Source organism: Pteropus medius, unplaced genomic scaffold (assembly GCF_902729225.1).
Source record: "Pteropus medius unplaced genomic scaffold, Ma_sr-lr_union100, whole genome shotgun sequence".
In the NCBI taxonomy this organism is placed as follows: domain Eukaryota; kingdom Metazoa; phylum Chordata; class Mammalia; order Chiroptera; family Pteropodidae; genus Pteropus; species Pteropus medius.
The window spans coordinates 27,442-43,051 of NW_024354618.1; the positions used below are offsets into that span (position 1 = coordinate 27,442).

At 36.3% G+C, this 15,610-nt stretch overlaps 1 pseudogene; it reads left to right on the forward strand.

Moving 5' to 3' along the window:
• The first annotated feature begins 6,171 nt into the window (after window positions 1–6,171).
• LOC120596737 (trace amine-associated receptor 6-like) lies at window positions 6,172–7,209 on the forward strand (annotated as a pseudogene).
• The last annotated feature ends 8,401 nt before the right edge of the window (window positions 7,210–15,610 follow it).

Here is a 15,610-nt window from a genome sequence, read left to right on the forward strand (position 1 = left end):
AACTAAGTGGAATATCATTAGCAGTTTTTCATATAACTGTGCTGATCATATACAAGAAAATAATAATCAAATTTGAAGACTTCAGTAGAGAGGTATGAACCACTTTAAAAACTGGACCTTCTAGATCTGAACAATATTGGTATCTACTTCTCGAGCTACCAAGAACGTAAGCTGAATTAAAGTTGGAAGTATGATTTCAGGAAAACATATCCAAGAACTTAAGCATTGGTTCAACAGAAGTCTACTAATAAGTCATATAAAAACATTACCTATATGTTGGCTGACACTGGCTACTGTCCCCACAGGTCAAAATTCATGCTACAGAAGGTTTATTCCTTAAAACTCCCGATTATCTTCACCTGCCACTTCAATAACCTTTGAGGAGGTAAATTACCATATTACTGAGTCTGAAAGTTGTGGGGGATGCTAGAATCTCTGCAAATCAGCCTCAGAGAGCAGAATTACATGGCTCTAATGGGTTTGTGACCTTACTGGTGGCTTAGTCAGAATAAGCAGTCAAAGTGTGAGACAGAGAATCTGAGGCTGTAGAAAAGTTGGTTCAATACAGAAGCCTTTGGAATAAGGCAGAAATCAAAATGAAAATTAGAAAGAATTATAAAAGAAATGATGACAAAAATATGACAAAATCACAAAATAAACATTAACAAATTGATAAAAGGTGTGCTATGCAGGAGGGAAATCTGATGTGGGCCATGAAGAAAGAGCTTGTATCAAACCGTCCCTCTCACTGAGAGCAATTATAAAACTCAATTCAACACATAGGACAACTATCTGAAGCTTTGGAGAGCAACCAAGACAGCCTGAAATTGATAGGACAAAGTTATATAGAGAAGCGGAGCACATTGCAATGAGCTGGACCTTTTCCAGCAGCTGAAAAAACAATATAAGGCAATGGAGGGCATCTCCAAGGCCTGCCCTACTACTCAGAACAGCATCCATTCTCACTGGTCTTTACCTTCTTCTTGCCATATGGTTTTTTACTGTTTTGAAACATCAACCCTGGATATTGGCTCACAAATCAAGTGGTCAGAATTTGAAGAGTACTGCTTCAGCAATAAATTTATCTTTTAACATGAAGGCTTAAATAGAGGAAATTTAAGAATATGTTAAAATTACTAAACAATTGTTTAATTATCCACTTTTTAAGATATGAAGGCGATCTCTTAAAATGTGTTGGAGGATGGAGGGCTGTATTCAAATTATTCAGGAAAAGCATGAAGAAATAGGGCTCTAGTTATTAAATACGTCCTTCCCTCTCATCTGATTAGGAAGCCTGGCTCTTTGAATATGTCACTAGATTTGGGACAGTCTGAGCTTATTGCATCGAAGTGACTTTCCCATGTTATCTGTTAGTGCAGGCAAATTTGCTCTATTGACACTTGCTTCTCCATCTTTTAATGACACTCTGGGCAGATCATATTGCTTTCCATTCAATTCCCAACATTTATAAAGCCATAATAAGTTCTTCTAATTCAGATTAAAACTGTAAAATTGTATTCAGTTTAGCACTCATATCTTTCCTACCTCAATCAGTGCTGTCCTGGCCCAGGCCTTGGGGACCTAGGGTTGGGAGGAATATAAGCCGGCTTTTACATTCTTCCTTCAATTCTCTTTTTCTGCTTGTTACCTCAACCACATGTGTTAGAGCAGGTATGGAATAAGGAGAATATTAATAATGGGGCAATTGTTTTCTCATGCCTAGTTGGTTCACAGGCCTGATGGACAATTCTCTGTAAGTGGCAGGTACCCAAATGTAGGCTCTACGATGAGGCACATGTGTGACTCACTCTGGGAGGGCCTGCCCACTGCCTACTTCTCTACTGTGGGTGAGCTACTGCAGTTGAATTCTTTAGAATCTGTCTATGAGTGGAAAACTTACAGGCTTTTGCTTCTGGCGTTCCTTTGTCTAGGGGACCACTCTATTAATAAAGGTATTGGCAAGATGATTCAAGGTTGAGTCCCTCTTTAGATCTGCTTATTTAATAGTCTCACTGACCTGCCCTAAATTGATATTGAACAGAGGCACATATAATTGGAGAGACGGTGAGGAAGAGATGCACCTGTAGGGAAAAAAGCCTATAATTTCACTGTTTCAGGTGCAAAGATGTATGAGTTTCTTGTGGGCTAACAGACATGTGGAGCCCGCCAGGCTGGGCCTTCCTGGCAGGACTTTCATTTTAGGGTGCACGATGTGTCTGTGACACATCACACAGGACTTGAGGAAGATGTTGGAAAAATCAATACAGTGCTGATCACAAAGATCACAGGAACCTGGGAATTGAATGCCTCCTGCAGAGAAGACTGAAAAACCCAGACAAGCACTGCATGACAAGGACACTATTGGAAGGCTCACTACACAGGTGATGTACGTCATGCCCACCAAGTAAAGGCAGCAGGAGACCAAATTTGGAACCAAATGATTATACTCCTTTTCTCTTACTCTCTCTTTCTCCCAGTGGAATAGAGAAGAAAAGGTGGATGGGATAAGGAATGAAAAATCAAACATGCCCCTTCCCTAAAACGAGGCTTTTTAAGTTTAGATGTCTCTTAGCACTGGACACAGGGAGGATAGGGATACTCAGTTAGAGAGAGTATAGTTCTGAAACGGAATAGACCATCATGAAAATCTTTTAACACTCAGAGTGACTGAACATCTATGAGGTCTGCCTGAGATCTCATGAAGGCATGACGAAAGATGATTTGATAGAGTTCATTTGTAGGCTGTGATCGCAGAAATGATAAAATATCATTTCTCACACTACACAAGGCATTCCATAAGTGGTTAAAATATATCTAAGAATAATTGTTAAACTCAAATGAATTATGTAAGAATCAAATTGATAATTGACTCAATTATACACTAACTTGAAGAAAGGAGGAAACTGTTATTAGATATATATTCATATATTGATTTTATGTTATCACTACCAACTGCTGCTCATTTCTTATTTAGCACTTTGCATTCGATTTGTATTTGGTTTCCTTGAGCTTCTAATCAAGAGATGAGAGTACACAACACTTCTCTCCCCTTGCTCTTGTTAAGAGACTTCTGAGTTAGGGTACTGGGAGGACCATAGAGATCATTAACACATCTTTCTCCTACCTCTGTCATAATGAGAACTGTCTCACACTCTCAGTCATTTGGGAAATGGTTTATTTAGTGGACTTTTATTTTAGAAATGTCCTAGAAAAGTTCAAAACATGAAAGCTGAGGATCAACTGTTGATATGAGTGTGAAAACTTAGATGATGCAAGACAACCAAAGTTTGCCTCCAAATCCTGCCCTTGGTGTTAGAATAACCCCTGGGGAAACGTGATTGCTGCCTAATCTTGATCTTTATCTGATGCAAATGCATTTACTCAAGATGGTTTTATGAGCAAGATAGGAAGCATCATATGTGTGCAAGAATTTTAGAGGCTTTAGGAAGAGCCTCCAACTTATGTACCGTCTTAGCTCATGACAAGTTTTTCTTCATAGAATAACCTCAAACAAACAGTATAAAATAATGTAGAGTCTTCTAATAAGTTTTGAAGGTGTAGCAAAAAAGAAAAAAGAAGAGAAAAAGAAAAAAGAAAGAAAGTAGAAAAACCAGAAAAATCTTTTTCTTTTTAAAATAGACATTTGTATTGCTTTTCCTATATAGCTGATTTTTGGACATCTGCTTCCATTAGAACAGACTGCGCTATCTTAAATGCTTTGAATTGACCACATGCTGCCCTGATTTGTTTCAAAGGGCAAAAGGCTTGCCTACTAAAATACCACCTTTGCTATTAAAATTATTAATAAGTAAGGACTGTAGTTCTTAGAAAACTTGGGTTCCAGAAATATCAAGCAGGTTAAATAATATGGGAAATCAACAGGTAATTGCCAAACATTAACCTTAACCAACGAAGAGCTGGGAAAAAAAAAAATTGAATGTTATCTAGCTTTTTGTTTTATAAAAGAATTTATTGGGATTAGGGTTTGTCCAGATTTTTCTTAGAATAAGCTCCATGCCTCCCACCCTACTCCCACTTCCAGACCACAAGAAGCTAGGCTTTCATCTCTGTCTTTCACACTCTGTCTCTCTTTCTTGCTGGCATAATATTTCTTTGCACTATTTCCATCTGCTGACAAAGGTCTGAAAACCCTAGCTATTGCTCTATTCATTCTCATTTATTTTTTCCTGGAGTATATTATGTCATTAATTTACAAATATTAAAGTAGCATTTTTGTCAACCTTTTTATTGGAAAATTTTTGTCTACACTTTCCTGTCTGGCTGCTTATTTCACTATCACAAACTATTGTCTTTCACCTTTATAATACTATTCTAATATGTATTCATATAACCATTTCACTGTGAACTTGTTTAAAGATTTTTCTCCTCCTGAAGAGTGAAAGCTTCATAAGGCTAAGGATCAATCTCTTTGTTTCATTACTTTGCATCCAACTCCTGGCATTCTATCAATATGTATTAAATAGAAAAATTCATTAATGAATAATTCTCAGAATAATGGAGGGAATACAAAGTTATTTCTTTACCAAGAATGAGAAGAGTTATATGATGCTATTTTATTACCTAGAATAACAGTTCTCATTGGGACAGCCTCCTGAGCCATTTGTGCCCAGAGGACATTTATTGATGTCTAGACACATTTTTGGTTTTCACATTTGGGGAGATTTTATTGGCATCTACTGGCATCTAGTAGTAGGGATCCTGCTAAAAGCCTGCCAATGTACAGGACAGATCTTCATAGCAAGAAGTTCTCTGAACGCAAATATTCATAGTGCTGAATTTGAGAAAGCCTGGCCTAGACCTTTGTCTATATGAGCGCTGACACTAAGAAATAAGGCTCTCAAAAATATTAGCAGGAATCTAAAAGATTATTCGGTTCAGAGTGTAAAATTTCTTGATAAAGAATCATATGGCCAGATGGATTAATAATAATACCCACAGCACTCTTACACCTTGAAAAGCAAGTTCACAAATATCTCTAAGTTCACAGCTCTGCAGTGGGAAGAGTCTGAGCCCTTCCTTAAGAAGGCTGAATAAGGCTTTTCCTTACTTTGCAATGTTCCAGCATTCCAGGGATGGCAAATGACCAAGGCATGTGTTCCCATTTTACAGCTTCCTTCTCATTGTTTGACTTCTTTTAGCATTGGGAACGGGAAGTTCTATCACCTGGAACCACAAACCAATGTATAGTTCGAGGGTTTCCTGCCCCTTTCTCACATTCAGGGACATACTTGGCAAACATTCTTCCACTGAAAATGTCTTGAGAGGAGAAGTGACCTCTTTTCTACCAGCACCTCAAAAATGCTTGTGTGTATAAGCACCACGTTCTTTTTTAATGCTTTGGTGTAATATATTCCATCAAACTCAAGTGATCCTCAATGTATGTTACCGTTTTCTGTTTGTTGGTAACCACTGCAGATGCAAAAACATGATGCATAACAGGAGAGAACAAGCCAAGTACTGACACTCACTGCTTGCACCCTACTGTATCTCTAACCGAAACCCAATAAGTTGGCCTGTCAATATTGAGGACAGGGAAACTATTCAATTCTAAAAAGAAAAAAAACTTTGGCCCAAGAAATACAACAACTAACCTAATTGAATGTAAAGAGCCGTTTTGTAGAATAACTTTCTTGGTAATCGTTGTTAAAAATCAACTTTCAATTTCACACTTTTCACTACCGGACTCCATCTACGGATTTGTCCATTGTCGGTGTCTATTTAGGAGGAGGACTGCATGCTTTAGGCAGGAACATAGTCAGACAACCCAGAAACAGACGAGAGGTGATCCTTCAGCCTTCTAATTCCTTCCTAGATCAGTGCCTGTGGAAAAGAGGAATTCTGGAGGTAAAAAATAAAAACATATTTTTGACTAAAAGGAAATTGTAACAAATGAAGGGAAACAATCACTAGTTGAAATCAATGCCCAGTAACCTTGCACCTATAATTTCTGTTTTAATATATTTTGTTAAACAATTGACATTTATAATAAAAACTGGTAAATTGAAGAAAACATGGGTAGTAATAGCTAATAATTTCCTCAGTCATCTTGGTGTATTTATGTTTTCTCTCCCAGCAAAATTGAAGTTAGAATCTCATAGTTCTCATGATAATCATGAAGGACCAAATTCTCCCAATGTAAAAAGAAGTGTCATGAGCAGCAACTCGCCCCCAGCTGCAGCTCCGGAGCTGTGCTAAGAAAATGTGACCAGATTCTGTGTGAAAATCCCCTTCTCATCCGGACCCAGCCTAATTCTCTATGCACAGTTTGGATTTGGGGCTGTGCTGGCCGTGTTTAGAAACCTTTTGGTGATGATTTCAGTTCTGCATTTCAAGCGGCTGCACTCTCCAACCGACTTTCTCATCGCCTCCCTGGCCTGCGATGGCTTTCTGGTGGATGTTTTGCTGATGCCCTTCAGCATGGTCAGGTCTGTGGAGACCTGCTCATACTTCTGGCAGAATTTCTGTACTTTCCACACTTGCTGTGATGTGGCTTTTTGTTACTCTTCTCTCTTCCACTTGTGCTTCATCTCCATCGACAGGTACATTGCTGTTACTGACCCTCTGCTCTATCCTACCAAGTTCACGGTGTCCTGTGTCAGGAATTTGCATCAGCATCCCCTGGATCCTGCCCATTGCATACAGTGGTGCCGTGTTCTACACTGGCACCTATGACAATGGGCTTGAAGAATTAGCTAGTGCCTTCAGCTGCATAGGAGGTTGTCAGACAGTTGTAAATCAAAACTGGGTGTTGATAGATTTTTGTCCTTCTTAGTACCTACCCTCGTTATGATCATTCTCTATAATAATATTTTTCTTGTGGCTAGACAACAGGCTAAAAGGATGGAAAATACTGCTGGCAATACAGAATCATCATTAGATGGTTATGAATCCAGAGCGGCCAAGAGAGAGAGGAAAGCAGCTAAAATCCTGGGGGTGAGAGTGGTAGCATTTATGATTTCGTGGTTACCTTATAATATTGACTCACTAATTGAGGCCTCTATGGGCTTCCTAACTCCTGCTTATATTTATGAGATTTACCCTTGGTGTGCTTATTATAACTCAGCCATGAACTCTTTGATTTATGCTTTGTTCTACCCATGGTTTAGGAAAGCCTTAAAAGTTATTGTAAGTAGATGGGTTTTCGAACACTGTTCATCAGCGATAATTTTGTTCTTTGAACAAATGTAAGCAATTAGATTGAGATAGTTGAAGATATCTTTACACTGTCCAAATGAAATGAGTTTTTGAAAATCAAGTTATTGACTATTATTATAAAGAAAAACACATTCTTCAAGTTTAATAGGATAAATCAATGTTTTTCAATTATATTAGTATGTGTTCTTCTCTCATACATCCCCCAAAATATTTACTTGACTAATAAATGTAAAATCCTAACCATTAACTATTGCAGAGCTCCCCACACCCCACTCCCTGCAGACACTTCCCTGCCTCCATTTTCTTTTTTATTCCACGGACCCTTCCCTTGCTAATCTAAAAACATCTTTGTTTTCTTTGATTTCTTTTCTTCTTTCCTTACAAAGTCTTCTACTCACTCTCAACTTGTCAAAAATTTCTCTATGATTGACTTCATGGGGCTGTGGGGTTTTTTTTGTTTTGTTTTGTTTTTTGTGCATTCCCTTTGCTTTGCTTAATTTCTCTAGGGAAAACATTTGGGTAGCAGTCAATCTATTATGCTTGATGTCCCTATGGTGTCTGTGTCAGGCATTTGCTTCACTATCTCATGGATCCTGCCCCTTGCATACAGGTGCCCATGAGGATGGAATGGAGGAATAAGTAACTGCTCTCTGCTCCATAGGTGGTGTCAGCTTGTTGTAAATCAAACTGGATATTGATAAAATTTCTATTATTTTCACATCTCTCATGTTAAGATGATTCAATGTATTTGGGGAGGGGTGCTGGAAAACAGAGTATAAAGACTGAAACTACTAGTAGAATGTAGCTACATTATCAGGAAATTGTAAGACCAGGGTGGCTAAGACAGAGAGAAAAGCAGTTAGAATGTTGGGTACACAGTTAGTGTTTTTGATCTCATGGTTACCACAGGTATTTGATTCATTCACTGATTGGTTTTTGGGTTTTATAATCCCTTCTTATGTTTATGAGATATTTTGCTGGATCAGTAATTCTAATTCTGCTCTAAATCATTTGATTGATTTTTTTTTACCCTTTGTCTAGAAGAGCAATAAAACTTGTAAGTGCCAAGTAATAAATGACAGTTTATCAACCATAACTTCATTTGGAAATAAGCCTAAATTTCAAATTGATGGTTTGAAAATTTGAAGTCGATATGGTTACAAAATGAAAACTTCTCAATAATTATGATATGAAATATAGTACATGGTAATGATTCATTAAATAGGTGAGGAAAAATGGTACCTCAGTTTCCACAGCGGAACCTTTATGCTTTCCCTTTCTTGATGAATTGAACTTTTCTAAGCATTTGATAGAAATGTATGTACTAAGAGTGGTGAACACGAAGCTCATAATTTCTAGTCTCCTGAACTCTGCGCACTTCCTTGCTCTGTCAGTTGTTAATTATTTTATCTTTACAGGCCTCCCGTATCTTTCTTACCTTGCCTACCAAGCTTACCTTTCTGTCATTTTCAAAGGCTTCCTGATTTTTTATTCACTGTGACAAGTTCGTATTCCTTGTTTTTCTGTGGACTTGGTAACTTTGCTTTCATTTTGAGAAGCTTGTTTCTGAGCGTCGGCCTTTCTGGAGCTCCTAGAGGTCTCTCAGCCATATACACAAGCCATTCTGACTCAGAACAAGATTCATATTTTATATGTTGGGGGCGTATATTGTGATCATGGAAATAACCATGAGCAAATGGTACAATTTTTGCAATAGAGATTGTCACTTGAATTATTATTTTCTTATTCCATGAGGTGTGTTGTTCTACCTATCAGCATGATGGACCTCAATTTTCTGTGTTTATTGTTTCTAGTAACACTTTCCAAACTTTATACATTGTCCACAATAAAAATTACAATGCATTGTAAGTTATGGGAAAAAGTTGGATTTTTCAAGTAATGTTGATGGGTCTTATAATCTTGGGACACTATGTTGTAAGCATCTTGCTTCATTCATTTCAGAAAACCAAAACTGATTTCATTCAGATGTTAAAAAATTAGAGAAATAGCTTTTGTAATTTTTCATTGGTATAATTATAATAGAAAACCTACAGAAATTTGTGCACACAATATAAATATTTAAACTTCAAAAGAAAACAGTCATGTTAAGGGGAAAACAAAGACAAACTTGGGAAAAATAATTGGCAGCATACATGATGAAAAAGGGTTAATAGATTTAAAAGTGTAAGCTTTTTACAAAATAGTAAGAAAGCAATAAACATTACTCGAAATGAACAAATAGGCCATTTTTCAGAGGAAAATTACAAATGGCCAAAAAAAATACATTAAAATGCCAATTGTACAATAATTTTAAAAGGTAATAGAGTTTGATATATCAAATTGACAGATATTAGAAGGATCAATAATACTTGATGTTAACCAGAATCTGGGAATAGAGCACTACCCTGAGAGTTCAACATGCTCATATAGATCTAGGGAAAATATAATTTACTTTCTCTTTTCATGAATGGATTAAAATATTTGTATAAAAATTTAAATCATACATGTTATGTGACTCTGTACTTCTATTTCCACCAAGTAACCCTAAGAAAAGAGCCAGGCAAGGAAGCAAACATGACCAAGACATTCATTGTATAAGCTTTAAATATTAACTGGAAAAAACCTACATCAATATAGAATAAATTAAACAAATTATGTTCTGCCATTGTAAGGGAATGTTATGAAGCCATTAAAAACTGCCAAAAAGTTAGTGTACATTGATATGGAAAAACAACCACAATATATTTTGTGACTAAAAACAACAAAACCAAAAATCTCTAGCCCAGATTGTAAAACAGTGTATGTAATTATGTCCCCTAAATATATATATATATATATATATATACTTCAAAATGCCTTTAAAACTCTAACTTTATGTGTAATGTACAGTGTACATATATGAAGTAATTTACTTTGTAATTTATTTCTATCATTTTAGTTTGTGATGACATAAATATATTAAAAATGCTATTACACTACACATCTCTATTCTCATCTGAGCATTGAAGTTAGGTCTGTCTGTGTGTCTCATTTTATTTTCACACAATAACTTTGAGTTATTGCTGAGATTTTTTTCTTATCTAATGAAGCAAAACTAGCTTCATTGCTATATTTTAGGGACTACATCTGAAAGTGATTGAAGTATCTTAAGAATTATATCCTAACGTTAAGTATTTAATGTAAATATTTGCAGCAGATCTTTAAGATCCTCCAACTCTTCTTCTCTAATATTAATTATTTGCTGTGTCAGGAGCTATGGGAGGTATCGAGTCATTCTTTCACCTTCCGTTTGTGTTTTTTTCTACTCTTTATGTTATCTCTTTAAAAGTTATAAAGAGCGTCAGTCTATTAAGTAAATCATCTCCCAAGTGTATAGAAGTGTGAGATAGGCCTTGTTAGGACACAATGGCAGACATTGCAGAAAAATGCCTTAATGATTTCTGTGGTCCTTCCAGTAGACGAACTCAGATGTTTGTTAATGAGAGCAAGGGGAGAGAAGTGTTTTGTACTCTTGTCTCTTAGCATGAGAGGCAAGAAGTACCTGAACACAAAGCAGAGTCAAAGTGTTAAACTGTGTACTCTAAAATGGAAGGCTGGCCAGAAAGGCCAAGCCTGACTGGCTTCCATGTGTGTATTAGCCCACATGAAACTAATGACTCTTTGCACTTGAAATTGTGACACCATAGGCTTCTCCCCCTGCTGGCCCAATTCTCCTCCCAGCCATCTCTCTCCAATTCTACTTGCCTCTGCTCAGCATAAACACAGGGAAGGTCTGCAAGTCTATTGAATAAGCAGATCTAAAGAGGGAGTCGCGCTTGAATCATCTCACCAATACCTTCATCAGTGGAGGGATCCCCTGGACAAAGGGACTCCAGAAGCAAAAGCCTGTGAGTTTTCTACTCATACACTCTAAAGAGAACTTGAAAGAGGTCAACTGCAGTGGCTAACTCACGTTAAAGAACTAGGCCGTGTGCAGGTTCTCCCAAAATGAGTCACCCATATGTGTCACACATGTACTTCATAACAGAGCCTATAATTTAGTACCTGCCGCATTCAGGGCATTGTCCAAAATGGACTATGATACCACCAGGCATGAGAAATCTTTTGTCCCACCGTTAATATTCTCTATATTCCATTTTTGTTCTACTATAGATAGTGAGTGGCATTACAAGAAGAGAGAGAAAAGAACTGTAAAAGCGGACTTATCGACCACACCACTATAGGACCCTACTCTAAAACCTAGGATTAAATAGCTTTCACTGCAATAGGAAAGATAAAAGTGCTAAATGGGATATAACTTTAAAGTTTTCATCCAAGTTAGACTTTACTTTTATATGGGATTTCAATCCCAGAAATTGCATGAAAAGCTATGCAATCTGCCCACAGTATTTTAAAAATTTGTCCGGGAGAGACAAGAGAGCAAGTCTGCATGCACTAGTACCTAACGTAGCAAAGCCATTTTACATCTGTGAAGCACTAGTGCAAAGTGTTCCAAAATTTGTGGCATATTCAATGGGACGAGAGAGCCAATTATTCCCAAGAAAGGACATATCTGCTGAATAGAGTCCCATTTCTTCATACTTTTTCTGAAAAATTTGAGGCATACTTCCAACCATCTTACCATACACTTTGAGCAATCTCTTCATTTCTTAGGAAGTAAATAAGAAATAAATATTTAGGAGTTTTGAATACATTCTTAAGTTTCCCATATTTAAGTTTCATGACCAAAATAAATTTATTGTTGATAATCTCTCATCAAAACTTGAACACTTGATTTCTGAGTTATTTTAAGGGTTGATATTTCAAAGCGCTAAAAAAAAAAAAAAATGAAAAAAATAATGTGGCAAAATGTGGCAATGCCCAATCAGAATGGATGCTTTTCTGAGAGACAGAGCAGGCCCTGCAGGTGCCCTCCTTTGCCTTGCATTGATGTTTCAGTAGAATTGATCATGAGGAACCTTTGTTGTTTGGAGGAGAGAAATCAGTGATAAGGTTACAAGGCGTTGCATGAGAGCTAACGGTAATAAATATTTCCCAACTAGTATTTAAGCATTTCAACACTTTCCCAGTTGGAATGGTTGAATTGGTACCTACATCTGAAGATCAGTCCTGTTAACATAGTTTTATTTATCTCATCTGAAGTCCCATTTTTAAGTTTCAGTTTAAGTTTTCAGATATGCTTTGAAATGACTTCAAAAGCATATCTGAAAAAAAAAAAAGTCATGGCATTAAATTGACTAAAAAACAGAGTGGAGAAAAAGAGAACCCAAAATACACACAATGGAGGTTACTAGAGCAGTAAGAGCTATTCTCATGAATAGAGCTTGAGAGAAATTCTAAATCCCAAAAAGAGCAATCAAAGAGTAAAAGGAAGAAAAGAAAACAAAAGCAATTGTTCAGAAAGTTCCTTCTGGGTTAAAGAAAGGTCTAAGGCTTCCAATTAAAAGTATTCACCAAGTGCAAAGAGGACAAACAAAAAATATACAGGGAACACAATCAGACAAGTATAAAGAGAAAATCTTAAAAAGCTTTAGGACAGGGGCCAGAGGGAGTAATGACAAAGGAATGAACATCATGCTAGCATCACACTTCTTATCAGTACTAGGTCTTAGAAGCCATTGGAGAAATGCTTTTAAAGTTCTGAGGGATTTATTTTTTTTAAAACCAGAATTATAATTCTAGTTAAAATTATCACTATAAGTGAAATCCAATAAAACCCCTGAAAGCTAATTGAGAAATATGTATATATAAAATGGATGGCCATAAATCTATAGGGCCATGTAAGCCAGATGAATGGACAAGAATTGAGGCAAAATCCTCAGAAATGAGAGATTGCGCTGTGACCAGATATTGGAAGAGATGAGCATGGACCCATCCAGGCCCTGTGGACAGATGGACAGCAGTCAAGTGTGGCTAGCCCTCTACATGAATTCATGAGACTCTGGTTGTCCGACCTTGCTCAGGGTAATTAAGCCATAGCTTCCACCTAAAAAAGCATGGTTTAGAATAGATTATTTAAAAGATACCTTTCAGTTCTAATATTTTGTGAGTCCTTCATCACAGTCCAATGACCGAGTGGCAAGGCAAATGTGAAAAAAAACATAGCACTTTTGATATGGAAAATTTTTTTAACCTTTAATTCCTACAGGTAGAGAGTGGGCTCTTTCCAGAGGATGATTCTCTTTTGTGAAGGGAGGAATCTTTCGTTGTTAAGGACACTTACTCTCTGGCCCTCGGGTGTTTATACTGGTTCTGTTGTTAAACATGTATGCTACCTTGGGTATGTGACTTACCTCTTTATGCCTCAGGTTCCTCATTTTAAAAGGGAAGTAATAACATTCTCTTGCTCATAGGGTTGTTGTGAAGATTAAGTGCAGGCAAGGCAGTTCCAAGCACAGAATGAGTGTCCATAAACATAGATAAATAATGATTAGGTTGAAATTGTTTTATTTGTTAGATCCTTCTGGTTTTGGAGCTCAGGTTTTGCATACCAAAAACACTCAATAAATGTTCATTAAAGCAAAGGCCTGTAGACTAGTCCCCACACAACCAGAGTAGTTCACAGAAAAGAATAATGAGGACAGTAGCTTGTCTCTTTCACAACGAGAGTTTTCAAACACTTAAAAACTAGACAGGTAAGTATGTTGATCTAGGAAAGGAAGTAGTAAAATCAGATGATTTGTCTAATATATTAGAGAGGCTACTAAGAAAGGAAAGACAAGTATAAATATATAAAACTAGCATCGAACATAAAGTACTGGTTTGAATCCTGAAGCTTTATAATAGTCATCATAATTCTTACATACTTTGATTTAGCTTATCTTTACAATAGGCAGTAGGATTATTCCATAGCTTGCAACACAGAATTAGAAAAAGTTACTATAGTGAAACCTCTAGTATCAAAAGAAGTTGATGAAATTCACTGTTGAAACTGAGAAATTGTGCGTACAGTGACAGTAAGCAGTCAGTGTTGGCTTTAATCATCTGTAAAATCAAGTAAAGACAGGAATTTCTCACAAGAATGGTATAGTCAGAAAGAATACACTCTTAGAATAGGTTTACCAATTCAAAGCATTTGTGTGATAGAAATTATGTGCTAATACATAATGTTGATTTATATCAGTTAGAAATTAAAGAAACAAGCAAGACTTTTTTGATATATATCTACTCCAGCCCCCAAAAATGATAACCAGACTTCTAAAATCTTGATGTCTTCTTATGACAAAGCTAAGAGAATAGAATCAAGCCATTTATTGTTCATGGGACATACAGCACCTTCCAGTTTGACTACCAAGAACGATTCTCTGAAATAACTGAGAATTCAATTGCACCTTGTTTCTCTTTATGCTTTGGAACCAAGTTTGTGGGTCAGACATTTTCTAGTCTCTGTCTTGGCTTCATTTTCTTTCCTTCATTTTAGTTTTCTTTCTTTTTTTGAACACATTTTTAACCTTTGCTTTTTGTGTATCCTTGAAGTCCCTGTCCATAATTTTTGAAACAAGGTGCAATTGAATTGAATAAGAATAAATATATTTCAAAATAAAGTAACATAACAAAATAAGAATAACAATCTTAAAACTCTGGCTTAAATGTATGTTCACTGGTACAACTTCTGAACTCTAATGTTATTTTAGGCTTAACAGTAAGAAGCTCACTGAGTGTATGAATATTCTTCTGATGCAAGTTACCTTTCTCATTGTAAATTGATATTATAGTTATTCCCAAATAACTAAATTGATATTAAAGTCAATAGCTCTACCTCTTGACTGATTTTAAGTGACTCTGAAATCACAGTTTTGGATGTGCAAATCTGAACACCAGACAGCATACGCTCACTCCTTTATCCCTTCTGAGCAAGGGACCACCACTTTTCTAAATATATATCTTAATTGCATTTACATTTTAATAGAAAAATATTGCAAAGCAGCTGAGACAAGATATAAAGTAATAAAAGGCAGGATTTAGATCATGAGTATATACTAGATGTTTTATATATTCTTTTACATTTTCTCAAGACTACTACAAGAGAGGAATTATTAACCAGAGAAATATAATGAGGACCAGAGAGAACAAAGCAAACTAAGATCACAGTGTTAAATGTCACAGTTGGTATTGCATTCCAGTCCTTTCTTGCTCCAAGGCTGAGTTATTTCCATTACAATCAGATTTTAATGTTATATTTACCAAAGAACAATGAACCTGAATTTAAGTGTTTGGGTCAAAATTGAAGCATAATTCATTTATTTTACCTAAGAAGATCTTGCATATTTATGATCAATGTTTTCCCCATTGTGAGTCCACTGAGAATCTATTTTCAATTTTCTCCCAGTCTAAAAGCAGAATCTACTCTGACAATAAATTTATTGTTGAGGAATTTTCTCTTAAGACTTGACCAGTGACAATTAGCTTCATGGCTTTTCGAAACCAAGGATAA